The sequence below is a fragment of the Aegilops tauschii genome, chromosome 5 (genome assembly GCF_002575655.3).
Source record: "Aegilops tauschii subsp. strangulata cultivar AL8/78 chromosome 5, Aet v6.0, whole genome shotgun sequence".
NCBI classification, from domain to species: domain Eukaryota; kingdom Viridiplantae; phylum Streptophyta; class Magnoliopsida; order Poales; family Poaceae; genus Aegilops; species Aegilops tauschii.
The window spans coordinates 515,406,638-515,427,916 of record NC_053039.3 but is presented as its reverse complement, the minus strand read 5'-3'; the positions used below and the strand labels follow the sequence as shown (position 1 = coordinate 515,427,916).

Sequence of the window (21,279 nt, the reverse complement as noted above, 5' to 3'; positions counted from 1 at the left end):
CTGGCGGGTCAAGTATGACCATGAGGCGGCCAAGAAGGCCAGAAAGGCGAAGAAAGCTGCCAAGAAAGCCGCCCCTCGCAAAAAGGGAAGCAGACCCACTGCTTCGGAGCTACTGCAATTAAGCGACAGCTCCGAGTCAGAGGTAACCCTTAAACCTTTAAATTCTTGCCATATTTGTTGTTTGTTGCTGTCCGCCTTATCAACATTTGCTCATCGACAAGATGACACCGGCGCCAGTAACCCGGTGGTTGAAGAGGTAATGTCACTTTCCTCCGACTCGGAGCCTTTGCCACAGCTGAAAGTCCGAAGAGTAACCCGGAAAGTAAGCTTTTCTCATCCATTAGCTCATCAAGACCCTCAATTTCTTTTGAAGCAGTAGGTTCACGAAAGCCGGCGTCACACCCGGGCCCACAAGGACACCGACCTCTCCGCCGGGTTACCCGACGCAACCCGGAAGCGTCGCACTGAGGTTTTTTCTCATCTGTACCCTTTTCATCCGTTGGCGGGTGTTATCCGTCAGCCACTCAACTCTTCTGACTCCAATTATCAGGAGACCTCCCCCTCTTCGGGTGATTCCATGCAGTCAAGTTTGCCGGCCTTCAAGACTGCACCCGGGTAATAACAATCTCCTTACATTATCTATCTGTACTTACTCTTTGTATGCCTAACACTTCTGCCTTTTCAGTGCCCAGGCAAAGCTCACCAAAAGAGCAAAGAAGACCAGGTCAGCCGGAGTGCCAGACTTGCCTGAGCCGGAGGCGACGGCTCAAGAGCCGCCAGCTGCCTCCGCCCCCGAGGCCACTATTCCCATGGACACGGCGCCTGAAGCCCCTGCCCCGACTACCAAGACAACGACCGAAGCGTCGGTTAACCCGGAGGCCTCCGGCTCAGCCCCACCAGCTGACAACCCGGACGTGGTAATTACCCGGACGGAGTATGTTGAGCCGGGGAGACCGACCGTGCTGGCCAAATGCTCCGCGAAGGGGGAGTTGCTGCAGCCCCACCGGGTGAATCTGGACCTCTCCAGGTACACCGACTTGAGCATTGGAGAGCTCGTCTCTGGCTACATCAGCCAAGTTCACAAGAGCCGGGACGCCGAGATCACCATGGTCAACCAGATCCAACAAAAATCTGAGGTATCCTTCTGCTGTCTTTTTACTTTCTGCATAGTGACCCTTGTCATGCTAGCCCCCAAGTCTAGGACTTATACTTGAATATGTTGTAGACTTAGATTCCGGCTTACTCAACTGAGCCGGCAGTACATAGATAGATACGTTCAATATGCATTAGCCCCCAAGTGCCAAGTGTCTTTGCTTGGAAAGCGCTTGGGACTTATATAATAACTGTCAATAACCCAGAAATATATGCAGGCTGTTGGCAAGAAATTAGAGTCGGACCTTACGGATCTTAAGAGCCGGCTGAAGGCACAAGAGATGGAGACCCGGAAGGCAAACGCCAAGTTTGTCTCCAGCATCGCCGCTCAAGAGAAGCTGAAAACCGAATACGATGCTGAGCGGAAGGCCTGGGCTGAGGAGAAGGCCGCACTGGTGACCCGGGTGGAACAGGCGGAGAAGGCGCTCTCTGAGAAGACCGCCCAGCTCTCCGGCCTAAAGCGCCAGGTTTCCCAAATGGCAGCCGCCATCTTCGGTAAGTCGCCTCACCGGCTTTCATCAAGTCTGTATATGTCATGATTCATCCTTGTCACCGACTTATCTGATCTTGTTAAACAGGTCCCAGGAGTGCCAACCTCAACCAGAGCGTGGTCACCAAGTTAAAGGCCGTGTATACCCTGGTGGAACAGCTCTACACCGGGTCACAGCGTGCCTTAGCTGTGGTGGCCCTATCCAACGAGGTGACAACCCATCTGGCCGAAGTCCTGCGCCGGCTCGCTGTTCTGCCGCAGCGGATCCAGGAGCTACGCCGGGCTTCCGCAAGAGCCGGAGCAATTGCCGCACTGAGCCGGGCCAAAGCATTCCTGCCGGAGCTAGACCCGGCAGACATCGCCCTGGGTTACCCAAGCCTGAAGGAAGACGGCTCAGCCTTCGACCAGAAGGACTTCGCGGCATGTGTGAAGGCTGTACGCCCGGTGGCCACCCTCATCGGGAATGACACCGACTTAAACAAGTATCAGCCGGGGTACAATGCGGAGAATCAGAGGATTCCAACCCCTCGCTATGAAGCTCTCAATCTGATTCCTCCAGCTCGTCAGCACACCTTCGCCTCGGAGATTGACCCGGCCGGGTTAATTGACGAAGAAGCCTAGTTTGAAGCTCTTAGCGGCATCAACTGGAAGTCGACAACCTTCGAGGTCTTGGGATCAGCCGGAGCAGAAGACGGGAACGAGCCGGGGACTTCAACTCAGCAGGCATCATAAAGAAGCTGGCGGTTCATCGAGCAACGCTCCATCCTTGAGACTTGATGAATTTTGTAATAGAATAGGTGCAACAATTTATCTCTGTCGTGCCATCGTGCACGTAATGAATGCTGAAATCCCTTGAAGTTATCCTTTTGGTGTTTCTCCGGGTCATAATTATCCCTTTGTCCTTCTCAACCTTAAAAGGTGCCTTTAAGTATCTGCATAGAAAGGCAAATCACAAGTCTCAAGGCGGCTTACCACCCTGAGAATCAGGTGTTTGAGATGGATAACCTGGAATATGAATCAAAACAGACTGGTCCTTAGTTATACTCTGAACATAGCCGTGATAACACACTTAACGGCCTATAAGCATACCTCCGGATTAAATAACCCGGGTAGCACGGTTGGTACCTTAACTCTAATTTACTTGCCTTGATGACATCCACGATGTTCAATTAACAAGATAAACCAAAATTAAACCGGCAAATGAGACCCGGCCATGCACACTTTGTCATAATCAGAGCAAACTTGTGATAAATCAGAACTTAGGGGCTTCTAGTTCGAATACGACCAGAGACCCGGCCCAAAGGGGTTAAGCCAAGATTCAGATACGATCATATAGCCCCCAGTGGGTGTGGCGATGCCAATCAAGAGGGTACCGACAGCTATGTTCTCTTTGGTTCGAATACGACCCATGTTTGAACAGGAAGCCCCCAAGTGATTCTTAAAATTGTTTAACGACGCTGATTCGGATACGATCCACGTCGGTTCTCAGAGGGGTTACGCTATGATTCAAATATGACCAAAGGTAACCTCCCAATGAGCTCGGCACTTTGCCAATCAAATGGGTATCGACAGCTATGCTCTCTTTGGTTCGAATATGACCCATGTTTGAACAGGAAGCCCCCAAGTGACTTTACTGCTTACGGCTAGATTCGAATGCGATCATAAGCCGGATCCTCTTTAAGTCAGCATGTAAAAAACAACACACATATATTTGGAGGAGAGAAAAGGACAGAGGTCCTGCTTGATTGCTTATCATAATATATACATGTCTGAGATAAATATGTACACCACGAGAGCCGGTAGCTCAAGTGTAGTAAGGCCGAAGCTGAGCTATGTTCCACGGCCGACGGGTCTCCTCCTCAGACTTACACGAATCTTTATGTTCCCGAATATCAATGAGGTAATATGACCCGTTGTGCAAGTTCTTACTGACCACAAAGGGCCCTTCCCAAGGTGGGGATAACTTGTGTGCATCTGTTTGATCCTGGATGAGCCGGAGCACAAGGTCGCCTTCCTGGAAGACCCGGGACTTGACCCGGCGGCTATGATAACGGCGCAGGTCTTGTTGGTAAATCACTGAACGGGCTGCTGCCACATCACGTTGTTCATCCAACAAGTCCAGAGCATCTTGGCGCGCCTGTTCATTATCCGTCTCAACATAAGCCGCCACACGAGGTGAATCGTGACGGATGTCGCTGGGGAGGACTGCTTCTGCTCCATAAACCATGAAGAAAGGCGTGAAGCCTGTAGACCTGTTAGGAGTAGTGTTGATGCTCCATAAGACGAAGGGCAACTCCTCCACCCAACAACCCGGCGTCCGTTGTAAAGGGACCAAAAGCCGGGGTTTGATGCCCTTCAGAATCTCCTGGTTAGCTCTCTCAGCTTGACCATTGGATTGGGGATGAGCCACTGAGGAAACATCAAGTCGGATATGCGCTCGTTGATAAAACTCTTCCATAGCGCCCTTGGATAGATTGGTGCCATTGTCAGTTATGATGCTGTGCGGAAAGCCGAAGCGGAAAATCACCTTTTTCATAAATTGAACCGCCGTGGCTGCATCGCACTTGCTAACTGGCTCAGCCTCCACCCACTTCGTGAATTTGTCAACTGCCACCAAGAGGTGGGTCTTCTTATCCTTGGACCGTTTAAAAGGCCCAACCATATCAAGCCCCCAGACCGCAAAGGGACAAGTGATTGGGATCATCCTCAACTCCTGAGCCGGCACATGAGCCCGTCGTGATAACCTTTGGCAGCCAACACATTTACTGACCAAGTCCTCTGCATCCGCGTGAGCCGTCAGCCAATAAAAACCATGACGGAAAGCCTTGGCCACAAGAGATTTTGAACCGGCATGATGGCCACAATCCCCTTCATGGATCTCGCGCAAGATCTCTTGACCTTCCTCAGGGGAGATACAATGCTGAAATGCCCCTGAAACACTGCGATGATGCAACTCGCCGTTGATAACAATCATTGACTTAGCCCGCCGGGTTATTTGCCTGGCCAGAGTTTCATCCTCAGGCAATTCTCCCCGGGTTATATAAGCCAGATATGGCATTGTCCAGTCTGGTATGACATGAAGAGCCGCCACCAGTCGCGCCTCCGGGTCAGGGATAGCCAAGTCCTCCTCTGTAGGCAATTTGACCGAAGGGTTATACAGGACATCCAGGAAAGTGTTAGGCGGCACCAGCTTTCGCTGAGAGCCTAGCCGGCTTAACGCATCAGCCGCCTCGTTCCTCCTGCGATCAATATGCTCCACTTGGTATCCCTGGAAGTGCCCAGCAATGGCATCAACCTCGCGGCGATAAGCCGCCATTAGAGGATCCTTAGAATCCCAGGTGCCTGATACTTGTTGAGCCACCAAGTCTGAGTCACCAAAGCACCTCACCCGGCTTAAGCTCATCTCCTTAGCCACCCGAAGACCGTGGAGCAAAGCCTCGTATTCAGCCGCATTGTTAGTGCAAGGAAACATCAACCGTAGCACATAATGGAATTTGTCACCTTTAGGGGAAGCCAAGACAACACCAGCCCCCGAGCCCTCCAGCTGCCTGGACCCATCAAAGTGAATAGTCCAATAAGTGTTATCCGGCTTTTGCTCGGGCACTTGTGACTCTGTCCAATCATTGATGAAATCCACCAAGGCCTGAGACTTAACAGCAGTGCGTGGCACATATTTAAGGCCATGAGGTCCAAGTTCTATAGCCCACTTAGCAATTCTCCCTGTAGCCTCTCTGTTTTGGATAATATCACCAAGAGGGGCGGAACTGACCACAGTGATGGGATGACCCTGAAAATAATGCTTAAGCTTCCGGCTCGCCATGAACACCCCATATACGAGCTTCTGCCAATGCGGGTACCGCTGCTTGGACTCAATGAGCACCTCGCTGACATAATAAACCGGCCGCTGAACCGGATGCTCCTTACCCGCCTCCTTGCGCTCCACCACAATAGCCACGCTGACGGCTCGTGCGTTTGCCGCCACATACAGTAGCAAGGGCTCCTTATCAACCGGAGCAGCAAGGACGGGGGGCTCTGCCAGTTGCTTTTTCAAATCCTCAAAAGCGGTATTAGCTGCATCATTCCAGACAAAGTTGTCAGTTTTCTTCATCAACTGATATAAGGGCATAGCCTTCTCACCCAAACGGCTTATAAACCAGCTTAAAGCAGCGATGCGACCCGCCAAACGCTGAACGTCATTTACACACGCCGGCTTAGCCAGGGAAGTGATGGCCTTGATCTTCTCCGGGTTAGCCTCAATGCCTCTGTCAGAAACCAAGAAGCCCAATAGTTTGCCTGCACGAACACCAAAAACACACTTGGCCGGGTTAAGCATCATCTTGTAGACCCGGAGATTGTCGAAGGTTTCCCTTAAGTCATCTATCAGGGTTTCCTCCTTGATGGATTTAACCACAATATCGTCCACGTAAGCGTGAACATTGCGCCCGATCTGTTTATGAAGACAATTCTGTACACAACGCTGGTAAGTCGCCTGTGCACACTTGAGTCCAAAGGGCATAGACACATAGCAGAAGGCTCCAAAGGGAGTGATGAACGCCGTCTTCTCCTGGTCCTTAACTGCCATCGTAATCTGATGATACCCGGAATAAGCATCCAAGAAACTTAAGCGTGCACAACCTGCCGTAGCATCAATGATTTGATCAATACGGGGGAGAGCAAAAGGATCAGTCGGACACGCCTTGTTCAAGTCCGTGTAGTCCACACACATCCGCCAGGTGCCGTTCTTCTTGAGTACGAGCACCGGGTTGGCCAACCACTCCGGGTGAAAAACCTCAACAATGAACCTGGCCGCCAGGAGCCGGGCCACTTCTTCACCAATGGCTTTCCGCCTCTCTTCGTTAAACCGTCGAAGGAACTGTTTAACCGGCTTAAATTTTGGATCAACATTGAGAATGTGCTCAGCGAGTTCTCTAGGTACACCTGGCATGTCAGAAGGTTTCCACGCGAAGATGTCCCTATTCTCACGGATGAACTCGATGAGCGCGCTTTCCTATTTCGGGTCCAGATTTGCACTGATGCTAAACTGCTGAGACGAGTCACCTGGAACAAAATCAACAAGTTTAGTCTCATCAGCTGATTTAAATTTCATTGCTGGTTCATTCTCCGTGGTTGGCTTTTTCAGAGAGGTCATATCTGTTGGGTCAACATTGTCTTTGTAAAACTTCAACTCCTCTGTAGCACAAACAGACTCTGCATAAGCCGCGTCGCCTTCCTCGCACTCCAGAGCCACCTTTCGGCTGCCGTGAACCGTAATAGTCCCGTTGTGACCCGGCATTTTGAGCTGTAAGTACACGTAGCACGGCCGTGCCATGAACTTGGCATAAGCCGGCCGTCCAAATATAGCATGGTATGGACTTCTTATCTTAACCACCTCAAAGGTCAGGTTCTCCACCCTGTAGTTGTTCTCATCACCAAAAGCCACTTCCAACTCGATCTTGCCGACTGGATAAGCCGACTTACCAGGTACCACGCCATGGAAAATAGTGTTTGACTGGCTGAGGTTCTTATCAACCAGCCCCATACGGCGAAAAGTCTCATAATAGAGGATGTTGATGCTGCTGCCTCCATCCATGAGTACCTTTGTGAACTTGTAACCTCCCACCTGAGGAGCCACCACTAAGGCCAAGTGGCCCGGGTTATCCACCCGGGGAGGGTGATCCTCCCTGCTCCACACTATAGGCTGCTCAGACCACCGCAAGTAGCGTGGAACTGCCGGTTCAATGGCATTAACAGCCCTCTTGTGAAGCTTCTGATCTCGTTTGCACAAACTGGTGGTGAACACATGATACTGTCCACCGCTAAGCTGCTTTGGGTTGGTCTGATAACCCCCTGCTGCTGTTGGTGACCTTGACCAGACTGTTGATTAAATCCCCCTTGACCGTTCTGAGGACCGGAATTTGAGCCGCCGCCCGGGCCATGAAAGCCACCGGCGCCTGAGCCGCCGGCACCTGAGCCGCCACCCAGGCCATTGTAGTTTTTAAAGGCCTTCATGATAGCACAATCCTTCCACAGATGAGTCGCTGGCTTCTCTCTAGAGCCGTGTCTCGGACAAGGTTCATTCAACAGCTGCTCCAGAGAAGGTCCTGACCCGCCGCCTCGGGGAGGGGGCCTCCCCTTGCGTCGCTGGTTGTTACCTTGGGTGTTGGCTACGAACTCCAGGCTGCCATCGGCCTTGCGCTTGCCTCCTCCTTGATTCCCCGGGTTAAACTGAGGACCCTTGCCATTGCCGTTCTTCTTTCCCTTCCCTGCCCTTTCATCATCTGAAGGGGGATCCTTGGTACCATCAGAATCGGCGTACTTGACAAGAGCCGCCATTAGTATACCCATATCAGTGCAGTCCCGTTTAAGCCGCCCAAGTTTCATCTTTAGGGGCACAAAGCGACAGTTTTGTTCCAACATTAAGACTGCAGAGCCGGCATCCATCTTATCTGATGAATGTATGATCTCCTTGACCCGGCGAACCCAATGGGTCGTGGATTCACCCTCCTGCTGCTTACAGTTAGTCAAATCCACAATTGACATAGACTGCCTACAGGTATCTTTGAAGTTTTGAATGAACCGGGCTTTCAGCTCAGCCCAAGACCCAACGGAGTTCGGTGGCAGCCCTTTCAACCACGTGCGGGCAGTTCCATGTAACATCATGGTGAAATATTTGGCCATGGCCGCCTCACTGACCTCTAGCAATTCCATAGCCATCTCATAACTCTCAATCCAAGCTGCAGGTTGTAAGTCTGCTGTGTAGTTAGGCACCTTCCTAGGGCCCTTGAAGTCCTTAGGTAGACGTTCATTACGGATAGCTGGCACCAAACAAGGGACACCCCCGGTCCTGGTAGAAACACCCACATCAATGGATGCCGTCGGATAAGCCGGGGGGGTCTGGTAAGCCGTCAATTGAGGCACCTGCTCCGCCTCTTGCCGCGCTTGGTCTGCTGCGTAGAAGGCTCCAATATGAGCCGGGCCATGGCCAGGGGGCGGGTCATGGCGTCGGACATTACTTGAGCCGGTTGCTGAAACCATGTGCCGGTTGTAACTCGGGCTCTGGCCTGGACGAGGAGTCGAGTGGATCCTGTCCCGGCTGTAGGAGTACGCCTCTTGCTGTGCCAGAGCCGTCTGCAGGAGTTCCCTGACCCGGCGGGTTTCGATGGTCGCCGGAGAGTCGCTGTCCACGGGGAGAGCCGCCAGTCGTGCTGCCGCAGCCACCATGTTCTCCAGCGGGTTGTCGTAATGACCCGGGGGCACATACTGAGGCGGGGCAGGGGGCACCTGGGGAGGCCCCATCACTCGTGGCTGAACAAGGGGTCCTGACCCGGGCGCAACGACCCCTGGCGGGTTACTAGACCCTGCACCCGGCGTGTTGAAGAGATTGCGTGGATCGTAAACCGGTGGGAGTCGAGACTGGGCCTTCTGATGCCTCCTTCTCATGACCTCGTTGGCCGCGTTCTGATCCATCGTGAGTTGGAAGGACTGCGCCTGAATCAGCTGAGTCCGGGCGTCGAGAGCCGCCCGCTCCGCAGCCAGCCTGATCCCTTCCGCTGCAAGATCCTCTTTAGCTTTTATCAGATCCAATTTTAACTGTGCCACCTCCGCATCATGCTGAACTTGATCCGCCGGGTCAACTGCGGCGGTTAACAGGGCCGTCATCCTGTCCGTGAGATCCATCAGCACCTGAGCCGGGGAAGGCACCGGGTTTCCCGATCCGGCCGCGGGGTTCTGAACAGGCTGCGCACCAGCCATAAAAACTCCAACCTGACTTGGCGGCTCAAAAAGGTCCGGAATACTGTCGCCATCGGAACAACCCATGAGCCTGCTATCTTGGAGTTGGTACAACGAGTTTGATTCATCAGTGGCCGACTCGCCGTCAGAGCCGGCGGCCGCCTCATCACCAGACCCCGACGGATCAGAGGGCCCTCCATGGATGCATCCCACAAAAGCGCGCCTTAAGGTAGGCCGGGCCCGGGCGGGTCGTGCGCACTGAGCCGTTTCGATGAGATCGGCGCAGAGGTCCGGCTCGGGGCCCGGCTCACCAATCTTGCCAATGAAGACATGAATTCCGCCAAAGGGGACTCGGTACCCGTACTCAATTGAGCCGGCGTCGGGGCCCCAGTCCGCGTCGTCGATGTAGAGCTTGCCGCGACGACTCTTGGTCATCCGGCCCACAGCGTATCCCTTGAGCCCTTCGAAGCTGCCCTTCAAGAACTCAAATCCACCGTGCGCGAGCCCCACGGTGGGCGCCAACTGTCGTGGAATTGTCACGGCATATGTCCTTGAGCTAGGACTTAGTTGTGGAGCCATCGCAACTAGGAAGCTTGAAGGGGTTATGCGGGACAAGGAACACGAGGGTTTATACTGGTTCGGCCCCTTACGGTGAAGGTAAAAGCCTACGTCCAGTTTGAGATGTTATTGATTATGGTTACGATCGCCAGGGAGCTAAACAGCTATGCCCGGCTCTCGATGAGATTGTTGTTGCCCTTAAACCACTGCCGGGTCATCCCTTTATATAGGGAGGCTGACGCCCAGCAGCCCTTATAGTCCCGGGCGGCTCATAAGAGTGTCCGGCTCGGACTCTAAACAATACTTGCCTTACACTACAAGTTCTACTATAACAATAATGATTGTGCTACAGGCCTTAAGCCATATCCGGGTCTCGGCCCATCTCTGGCCCATTATCTTGAAACTTGACTCCGGGCTTCTGGCAACGACCCTACGAGTAACCCGGCCCCTCCTGGCGGGTGACTCTAAGGTCTATATCCTCAACACCACTAGTGGTAGATCACCGATTGTATCCCTGACTGTTATAGAGCGGAAAGGAGCTCCTCCAGTTGTGCTCCTGGCAGCAGCATAGTATTTACCCCCTGGCAGGTTTATTTTCAGCTCAGGGCTAGCGAAGACATGCATTGGTTTAGGCCAGTTAGGAAGAGTCTCCCCAGGCGCGAAGGCCCAGATGAACGAACTTTTTCTAGACTACGAGATGTCATAAGCACCTTCCTCTAAAATACCGAATCGAACCTATGAACATGCAGACGAGTTCAGAACATATGGAAGTCAAGGAAGGCCATAGGATAAACAGAGAAGAGCAAGCGCCAAGCACTCACTTGGCGCCCCATCTCCAGGAGCAATGCTAGTGTCAGTCTGAAGGTCCGGCCCTTGTTAAACGAAACAAAGTTCCTGACGTTTTCCAAAAGGAAGAACCTAGGCCGGAAATACTCTGCAAAGGACAGGAATGCCGGAATCATCTCGCACTGAACCTTGCTCCATGGGCTCTACTTGAATCTGTTCATCCAGGAGAACCCCTGAGAAAAGATGCACATAGAGTGTGAAGTAACAACGCAGAGGATTGACAAAACGTTGAGCATTCTCCTGGTGTATAGGTGAGGCATCTGACCTGGCATGGAGGGCCACCATTGATGAATTCAACTTCGCCTGACATAAGATGAACATGCAAATGGAAAACACATTACCGGCTAGGTGTAGCCCTTCAGACAAACCTCCACAGCCAGCAAAAATATCAAGGGTTGCAAGACAGTTCTCTGGTGTTTCATCCTTGTGTTTATCCGAACCGGCTTGCTCATCGTCACAAATCTGCTTCCCTTTATTCTTTCTCGAAGCAGGCGCCTTCCTTTCCAGGGTGAACTTAACATTGGTCGATAGCTGGTTCATAGACAAGGCAAACTCAATCAACTATATGAAGAAGTTCGTCAACAAGATGAGATGAACACTCCCGCAAAAAAAAGAAAAAAAAGATGAGATGAACACAAAATTAAATTTGGCAATATCATTCTGACCTGCTTGAGAGCTCCAGTGCCAGGATCATATAAATGTTCACAGTAAAAGGCGTGCTCAACTACTACTGGAAGATTTGAATTTGGAAGGTCATCCTTTGCTGTAACCTCATATTTTCCCTCTATCATCCCAACAGGCACACTAACTATATCTTCACTGTAGTACACCTAGATCAAACAACAAAGAAAACTAGATTAAAGTCCAAGTGTAAAAAATCATAAAGTTAGGTGGAATCACAGGCACAATATGATGGTAATGATGCACATAAAAAAATGTGGTAAACATAAGGCAGAGTGCCAAACCTCTCTGATATCTGAAGAGTAAGCTTTATCCGATGATATATCATCACACCTGTATAGCCTTCTTACACTGACTTTTGTTGATTTCAGATTAGCTTTATGAGACCTAGAGGCACCATTGACACTCTGCAAACGACATACCACATAGGGCTTCAGGCCCACATTTCTTCCAGCCCGGTAGGTCCCACGACCCTCGACTCGAGGGAAAAACTCGGGCTTGATATACAGGAAGTCATGAATATTGTATGTGACAATTCTGAGGACAAAGCTGGTCTCTGACAGTATTTTGAATTCGTCACCTTCCTCTACTCGCTCCTCACAGGAACTACAAGTGCCAGGTCCATTAGCCATTTTCTTATAAGGGAGGGAGAAAAAGGCACCTATCTCAGGACAGTATAAGCTTTTGCAGATATACTCCACTGGCAAACGTTTCTTCTTCCTATCCTCTGCATTGGCCCTCTCCACCCTAATAGCTTCCAAGTGGTCTTTTCTGCACTTGTGACCCCAGGGAATTAGCTGGAAGCTGACAGTAACTGATTCTCTCATGTCACCTACTTTGAACTGTAAACAGTCATTGGTAAAGAACACCTCTCTTTCGTTTGCGCCGTTGCCGAGGACAGTGTGCGAACCATTTTGCAGAACTCTTCCGTGAATCATTCGTGTGCCATCATGTGTCTCAAATATATACTCAACAAAGCACATAATGGCTTCTCCTGAATCACCTTCCAATGTGACTACCCCACCAACAACAATACTTAGATCTCCAACTCTAACACTTCTGTACAGAGCTTCTCCAGCAGGTGTTTTTCCAACCATTTGACCTTCCCATTTTATCTCTTCACAAACATCTAATGATGTCACTCTAGACCTTGTTGGTGGCAAGGTCCTCGAAACATGTTCCTCGCCAACTTCAACCTCCCCTTCAGCATCATCTTCTTCATTTTCTTCCTGTTCCTCGTCAAATACCTTGTGCTCATCATTCTCACCCCCTCCTTTGAATCCTCCAGGAAATGGGTTGCATAGTAATCACCCCATATCCTGCTGACCAACTTTGTGGTTGTCGCACGCATAAGATTTCGTTTTGATATTGGGGTCACTTTTGCACTTGGGTTCAGATTCCCTCCTCTCGCCACTTGATATTTCTTCTTCATTGCTAGCTTTGTGTGACCTCTTTCTTCCATCTTCTTGACAAGGCCTGTGACGAAGGCGCACCGTCGAATATACTCGTCTGGATAATTTGCGATCTGTTGAAGGATTATCTGTCCATGCACCACAACATATCTTTCAACAAGTGTTGCATCTTTTGAAATGAATGCATGGTGCCCTCTCTCAAATTCTGCTACTCTCTTGGTAACATCAGCGAAAGAAAGTTTTGAAGCGCGAGTTTGTTCTTTTAAAAGGGCAATGACACTAACAGCCAGTCTTGCTGTTTTAAGGACAGTGTCACACCATAGCGTATACTGCTTCGTTGGTTGGCGTAACTTGTACCTGGAATAATTTAAAATTTTATGAAAGTTAAGAGGAAGGTTTAATTGTGAGGGAATGCAAGATCCTAAGTAAAATGCAAAAGACATAAGATCGTAATTGCATGACAAGCTATTGATTGAACATGTGTGCCTGGAGTACATAATTGATTCATGTTCTTGTCAACCTAATTGCCTCTGTTTCCTCCTCAATTCTGGCTTCCTTGGGTGTGACAAGTGAATCTTCTTCAGATAAGTCAAATGCCTTCTCACTGAAATTCGAATGGGCAACTTCTCTTTTTGGTCTCTTATAGCCAATGGCATCGTGACCAATATTGGTGGTAACATTGCTCTCCTCAATTATATTCTCATTTCCGCTTTTAGGCTTAGCTTGGCGCCTCTTTGTTCTTGAAAGCAACAAAAATGTTGGACACATTTTTCATAGAAATGTTAGACACATTTTTCAACAAATATTGGAAACGCTGAAAGAACTGAATGTAGTGCAAGTATGTATGCATTAGATGAATCCCATACATAAAATATTAAAATGGCGGTTTAACTACTCATTCTTTGATTGACCCAATATGATTATGCTCGCTTACTACACATAGTGGCCTTGTAAAATATATTGTTGAATGATTCAAATGCATGAGTCACAAATGTACCAATAAATAACAATGGTGTCCCAATCCATAGTTTCATATACTAGACCGCACATCAAACTTATAAAAAAAATATTATGTCCTTGGAATCACTTCCAACACACATCGTCACCTCGCCCTCAACTAGTCTCTGTTCATTTTGTAACTCCTGTTTAAAGTTACTAATCATAGCAACTGAACCAGTATCAAATACCCAGGGGCTACTATGAACACTAGTAAAGTTCCAGTAACTTGGTGATAGTGACTGGAGAACTCTTTCAATCACTATCTTATCTGGAAGATTAACTCCCACTTGATTCGAGCGATTGTAGTACTCAGACATTCTGAGCACATGCTCACTGGTTGAGTTATTCTCCTCCATCTTGTAGGCAAAATACTTGTCAGAGGTCTCATACCTCTCGACTCGGGCATGAGTCTGAAATACCAATTTCAGCTCTTGGAACATCTTATATGCTCCTTGGCGTTCAAAACATTTTTGAAGTCCCGGTTGTAAGCCGTAATGCATGGCGCACTAAACTATCAAGTAGTCATCATACCAAGCTTGCCAAATGTTCATAACGTCTGTATCTGCTCCTGCAATAGGTCAATCACCTAGCAGTGCATCAAGGACATAATTCTTCTCTGCAGCAATGAGGATACTCCTCAGATCACAGACCTAGTCCGCATAATTGCTACTATCATATTTCAACTTAGTTTTCTCTAGGAACATATTAAAAATAAAACAGGGAAGCTATAAGCGAGGTATTGATCTACAACATAGATATGCTAATACTATCAGGCCTAAGTTCATGATAAATTAAAGTTCAATTTAATCATATTACTTAAGAACTCCCACTTAGATAGACATCCCTCTAGTCATCTAAATGATCACGTGATCCATATCAACTAAACCATGTCCGATCGTCACGTGAGATGGAGTAGTTTTCAATGGTGAACATCTCTATGTTGATCATATCTACTATATAATTCACGTTCGACCTTTCGGTCTCAGTGTCCCGAGGCCATATCTGCATATGCTAGGCTCGTCAAGTTTACCCCGAGTATTCTACACGTGCAAAACTGGCTTACACCCGTTGTATGTGAACGTAGAGCTTATCACACCCGATCATCACGTGGTGTCTCGGCACGACGAACTGTAGAAACGGTGCATACTCTGGGAGAACACTTATACCTTGAAATTTAGTGAGGGATCATCTTATAATGCTACCGCCGTACTAAGCAATAAGATGCATAAAAGATAAACATCACATGCAATCAAAATATGTGACATGATATGGCCATTATCATCTTGTGCCTTTGATCTCCATCTCCAAAGTACCGTCATGATCTCCATCGTCACCAGCCTGACACCATGATCTCCATCATCTTGATCTCTATCATCGTGTCGTCACATGGTCGTCTTGCCAACTATTGCTTTTGCAACTATTGCTATCACATAGCGATAAAGTAAAGCAATTGTATGGCGCTTGCATCTTATGCAATAAAGAGACAACCATAAGGCTCCTGCCAGTTGCTGACAACTTTTACAAAACATGATCATCTCATACAACAAATTATATCACATCATCTCTTGACCATATGACATCACAACATGCCCTGCAAAAACAAGTTAGACGTCCTCTACTGTGTTGTTGTAAGTTTTACGTGGCTGCTACGGGCTTCTAGCAAGAACTGTTCTTACCTACGCATCAAAACCACAATGATTTTTCGTCAAGTGTGATGTTTTAACCTTCAACAAGGACCGGGCGTAGTCAAACTCGATTCAACTAAAGTTGGAGAAACAGACACCCGCCAGCCACCTGTGTGCAAAGCACGTCGGTAGAACCAGTCTCATGAACGCGGTCATGTGATGTCGGTCTGGGCCGCTTCATCCAATAATACCGCCGAATCAAAGTAAGACGTTGCTGGTAAGCAGTATGACTATTATCGCCCACAACTCTTCGTGTTCTACTCGTGCATATAACATCTACGCATAGACCTAGCTCGGATGCCACTGTTGGGGAACGCAATATTTCAAAAATTTCCTACGATCACGCAAGATCTATCTAGGAGATGCATAGCAACGATAGGGGAGAGTGTGTCTACATACCCTCGTAGACCGAAAGCGGAAGCGTTTAGTAACGCGGTTGATGTAGTCGAACGTCTTCGAGATCCAAGCACCGAACGTATGACACCTCCGCGTTCAGCACACGTTCAGCTCGATGACGTCCCTCGAGCTCGTGATCCAGTTGAGGACGAGGGAGAGTTCCGTCAGCACGATGGCGTGGTGACGGTGATGATGAAGTTAACGGCGCAGGGCTTCGCCTAAGCACTACGACGATATGATCGAGGTGTGTAACTGTGGAGGGGGCACCGCACACGGCTAAGACAAATCTTGGAGTGCCTTTGGGGTGCCCCCTGCCCACGTATATAAAGGAGGGAGGGAGAGAGGCAGGCCCTCCTAGGGGCTCGCCAAGTGCAGGGAGTCCTACTAGGACTTCCAAGTCCTAGTAGGAATCCCTTTCCGTTTCGGAGTAGGAGAGAAGGAAAGAGGGAAAGAGAGAGGGAACAGGAAAAGGCAAGGGGGGCGCCGCTCCCTTCCTGTACTCCAATTCGGACCCATAGGGGGGGCGCACCACCTCCCCTTGGCCTGCCTCCTCTTTTCCCGTATTGCCCAATAAGGCCCATTACTTCTCCCGGTGAATTCCCGTAACTCCCCGGTACTCCGAAAAATACCCGAATCACTCGAAACCTTTCCGATGTCCGAATATAGCCTTCCAATATATGAATCTTTACCTCTCGACCATTTCGAGACTCCTTGTCATGTCTGTGATCTCATCCGGGACTCCGAACAAACTTCGGTCATCAAATCACATAACTCATAATACAAATCATCATCGAACGTTAAGCGTGCGGACCCTACGGGTTCGAGAACTATGTACGCATGAACGAGACACATCTCCGGTCAATAACCAATAGTGGAATCTGGATGCTCATATTGGCTCCTACCTATTCTACGAAGATCTTTATCGGTCAAACTGCATAACAACATACGTTGTTCCCTTTGTCATCGGTATGTTACTTGCCCGAGATTCGATCGTCGGTATCATCATACCTAGTTCAATCTCGTTACCGGCAAGTCTCTTTACTCATTCGGTAATGCATCATCCCGTAACTAACTCATTAGGCTCATAGTGATGTGTATTACCGAGAGGTCCCAGAGATACCTCTCCGATACACGGAGTGACCAATCCTAATCTCGATCTATGTCAACTCAACAAACACCATCGGAGACACCTGTAGAGCATCTATATAATCACCCAGTTACATTGTGACGTTTGATAGCACACAAGGTGTTCCTCCGGTATTCGGGAGCTGCATAATCTCATAGTCAGAGGAGCATGTATAAGTCATGAAGAAAGCAATAACAATAAAACTGAACGATCAACATGCTAAGCTAACGGATGGGTCTTGTCCATCACATCATTCTCCTAATGATGTGATCCCGTTCATCAAATGACAACACATGTCTATGGTCAGGAAACTTAAGCATCTTTGATGAACGAGCTAGTCAAGTAGAGGCATACTAGGGACACTCTATTTTCTGAGTTTCTGGTTAATACAATTCTAGCATGAATAATAAACATTTATCATGCTATAAGGAAATATAAATAACAACTTTATTATTGCCTCTAGGGCATATTTCCTTCATCACCCCCTCCTTTGAATCCTCTGGGAAATGGGTTGCATAGTAATCACGCCATATCCTGCTGACCAACTTTGTGGTTGTCGCACGCATAAGATTTTGTTTTAATATTGGGGTCATTTTTGCACTTGGGTTCAGATTCCCTCCTCTCGCCACTTGAGATTTCTTCTTCATTGCTAGCTTCGTGTGACCTCTTTCTTCCATCTTCTTGACAAGGCCTGTGACGAAGGCGCACCGTCGAATATACTCATCTAGATAATTTGCGAACTGTTGAAGGATTATCTGTCCATGCATCTCATCATCCCTCTTATGAGGATTTGCTTGGTGCCTCTTTGTTCCTGAAAGCCAGAAAAATGTTGGACACACTTTTCGATAAAAAATGTTGGACATATTTTTTGCAAAAACAATTGTTGGACAGATTGAAAGAAGTGAATGTAATGCAAGTATGTATGCATCAAATGAATCCCATACATAAAACTATCAACATGGTTGACGTTTAACTACTCATTCTTTGATCCACCCAATCTAATTATGCTCGCTTACTGCACATAATGGCCTTGTAAAATATATTGCTGAATGATTAGTTAAATGCATGAGATGGCAAACTTATCAATAAATAACAATGATGTCACAATCAATAGCCTCGTATACTACACCAAACAAAAGAGCTAGGGTTCCTTTGCCTCCCGCCGGTGCTGCAGTTGGTCCGCCTTGTCTCCGGTGGCCTTAGGGCCATGGGAGTGGAGTGGATCCCGACCCTTGCCGGTGGGAGGGATCCGTTTTTCATATTTCTTTTAGTTTTGTTAGGGTTTGTGTCCTGCTTAGGAAGGCGAGATGGCGGCGGCTCCCTGAAGATGGAATAAGGTTCTCCCCGCCTAGGCCCCGTTCCGGTGGTACTTTTAGCATCACCGGTGGGCGTGTGGAGGTGTGTCTCCGGCAGATCTCTATTTGGTGGATTTGCTCGGATCTAGTCTTTGTTTGTCTATGTTTCTTATGTCTCCAGGTTGGGTTATTCTCATCAACGATACTCTTCATCGGTGGCGGTTGATGTTCTATTGCGATGGTCCTATGGGGCCATAGCACGAAGACTTCCCGACTGCCTACTACAAAAAGTTCTGCTCGGCTCCGACGAGGGAGGGACGATGACAGCGGCGCGCCTTCGGCTCGCTTCAGTGCTTGTAGTCGTCTCTAGGTGGTCTACGGATCTGGATGTAATTTCTATTATTTATAGTGTTCGTTGTACTACCATAATTGAAGATGAATAGATCGGAAGTTTTTCCGCAAAAAAGTATGACACTGCACATCAAACTTATAAAAATAATAATATTATGACCGTGTAATTTGATAACATGGAAAATGCAATGTTGCATAAACTAAAGCATTTCCATGAATAAGTTATTTATATCTAAAATTTAGGAACAAAAAATGCAAGTTAAACGTACATACTTGGAGTACCAGCAGAATGTGGAGAGTTTTTGGCATAATTCCCCTGTACAGTTTAGAATAAAGTAGATATATTAATTAGAAGTAAAGATAAATGTAGCAATCAAATTGCAGATTCAAGAGTTTAGCGGTTACACTGCAAAACAACAATTGTTAACGTATTTTCATACATGGACCTAGTTCCAATGGCGGAGCTAGACGGGTGAACATAGAAAATGATGGGGAGGGGTGGGGGCAAAAAAACTTACCTGGCCGGTTCATCCTACAAATCTCTACCAAGGACAGATAAAAAATTCACCGCCACAGAAACCAAGAGTCCTGCGCAACAGAACCATAAATTAGACCATTAGAGAAACATTCTAATCAGAAGTTCATATGTGAAAATGCATATCTATGCAAACACAACTAGATGCTACCAGGAAAGCCGAGTGAATCCAGCTGACTTTGGCCGTCCGATTCGGCGGCTATGTGATTTATGTAGGGTAGAGATAAACAGAGGTTGTAAATTCAATGGTGGATATTAAGATCATAGCTTTAGCGCGAGGCCCCTGCAAACACAATAGCACCGAGATAACGCGCTACTTAAAACTATGATTGACACGCTATATCTTTAGGCGGAAAAACAGAAGGTGGGGTGGTAACTCGAAATTCAAAACTGGTGTATTTATTATAGTAATAGAGATTGATGTTATTATACATAGAACACATATGACACTGCAATGATCAAGTAATACTTATGTAGCTCCGTAGCATACAAAGAATTGAATAATAATCCAGTGATCCAAGTCTGAATTCAGAGGTTCAATACAGATAACGAAATTTAGCATAGTAACATACAGTGCATTATTAAGTTCAGTCACACAGGCAAATTTAAATTACGAAGTCCGAAATAGGAATTTTTTCACTATAAATTATTAAGTCCAGATCAAATCATAGATGATAAATCTAGGGAAGGGACTGATTCACTTAATTAAATTGACAATTAAGCCTTTAAACTGTTTGACTCAGGAACACATCTCCCAAATCAACCACGCCTCAAATAGAAGAAACTCGTACTGACCTTGCGCCAACCATTGATCTACATCTATCCACTCGGGAACTCAACCCGAGAATCATCATCAGATATGCAACAGGAGTCCTAAACATGGGGTCCGTCTAATCCTAACTAGCAGGCTACTTTACGCTCACACTAGAAAACACATACTCCCTAGGGCTAAGGGCCTAAGGCGGAACGCACCTGCGGGCAGTGGGGCGTTGAGCGCGGAAGGACCGACGGCGCAGAAGGAGTATCCGTCGGCGAGGAACGCGGCATTTGCGGCGAACGCGAGGCCGTCATGGGCACCACGGAAGAAGGGGCGCACAGCCCTCGGGACCGCCATCGCGGCCTCGGCGGTCACCATGCTAACGCTGTGGGAGTCGGTCGCGCGCGGCGAGGGTCGAGGACCGAGGGTGAGAGGCGGTAGCAACAGGGGTCGTCCGTCAGTGCGCTCTGTCTTGGTCTCGCCGGGTTTCGGGGTAGTACCTGTTTATTGACGAACTGCTCTCAACGTCAGGCTTCTTGGGCAGCAACAGGCAGCGTCCTTACCAACCAAATAAGAAATTCCATGTTACCAGGCGTGGATCCGGCGGCGAGCAACGGAGGGAGCGAGGGCGGGTCGGGAGTCCGGATGCGGTGACCAGAGGAGGCAGTGACGCCGGGTCGTCGGACGTCGGAGGAAGGGCCGGAGACTGCGGCGATGGGAGGGAGTCCTGGGGGCACCGACGCCGCGTCGGACGGTGCGGCGGTGGGGCGACGGCGCTCTAGAAAGAAAGGGGACGACCGGACGAGCGAGAGGAGGCTGCGTCGGGGGGAAATAAAACAGGCTACCAGTAACTGAGATCTGGCAATGTCCTTTTTTCTTTTTTTGAGAGAGAAAGATCTGAGAATGGCTCGGGTTGAAATGAAATGACTCTGGGGACTTATCTGCCCTCCAACCTAGATCCAGCGGTCAATAAAGAGTCAAAGAGAAATCTTCAGTTTCAGTTCCCAGCGCGTCCATCGTCACCTTGGCTTGAACTAGCAGTGTTAACCGCACAGTTGCGCCGCTAGATTTTTTTTACGTATGTGTTATTGGTATGTAATTGAACATCAAGAAATCATTACATCAAGGAACATTTACTTTTGCACATTAGTATAGTGTTCTGTGGGGATTGAAAATATGGGATTTTTTAGTTATTAAGTCAAAATTATATACCAAACAGAAGCTTGGTCTGATATATTGTTTTAGTTGGACAATATAACCAACAA

At 48.3% G+C, this 21,279-nt stretch overlaps 1 pseudogene; it reads right to left on the bottom strand.

Moving 5' to 3' along the window:
- LOC120964997 (DNA (cytosine-5)-methyltransferase 1A-like) overlaps window positions 1-21,279 on the bottom strand; it is a 77,459-nt pseudogene that overhangs the window by 3,694 nt on the left and 52,486 nt on the right.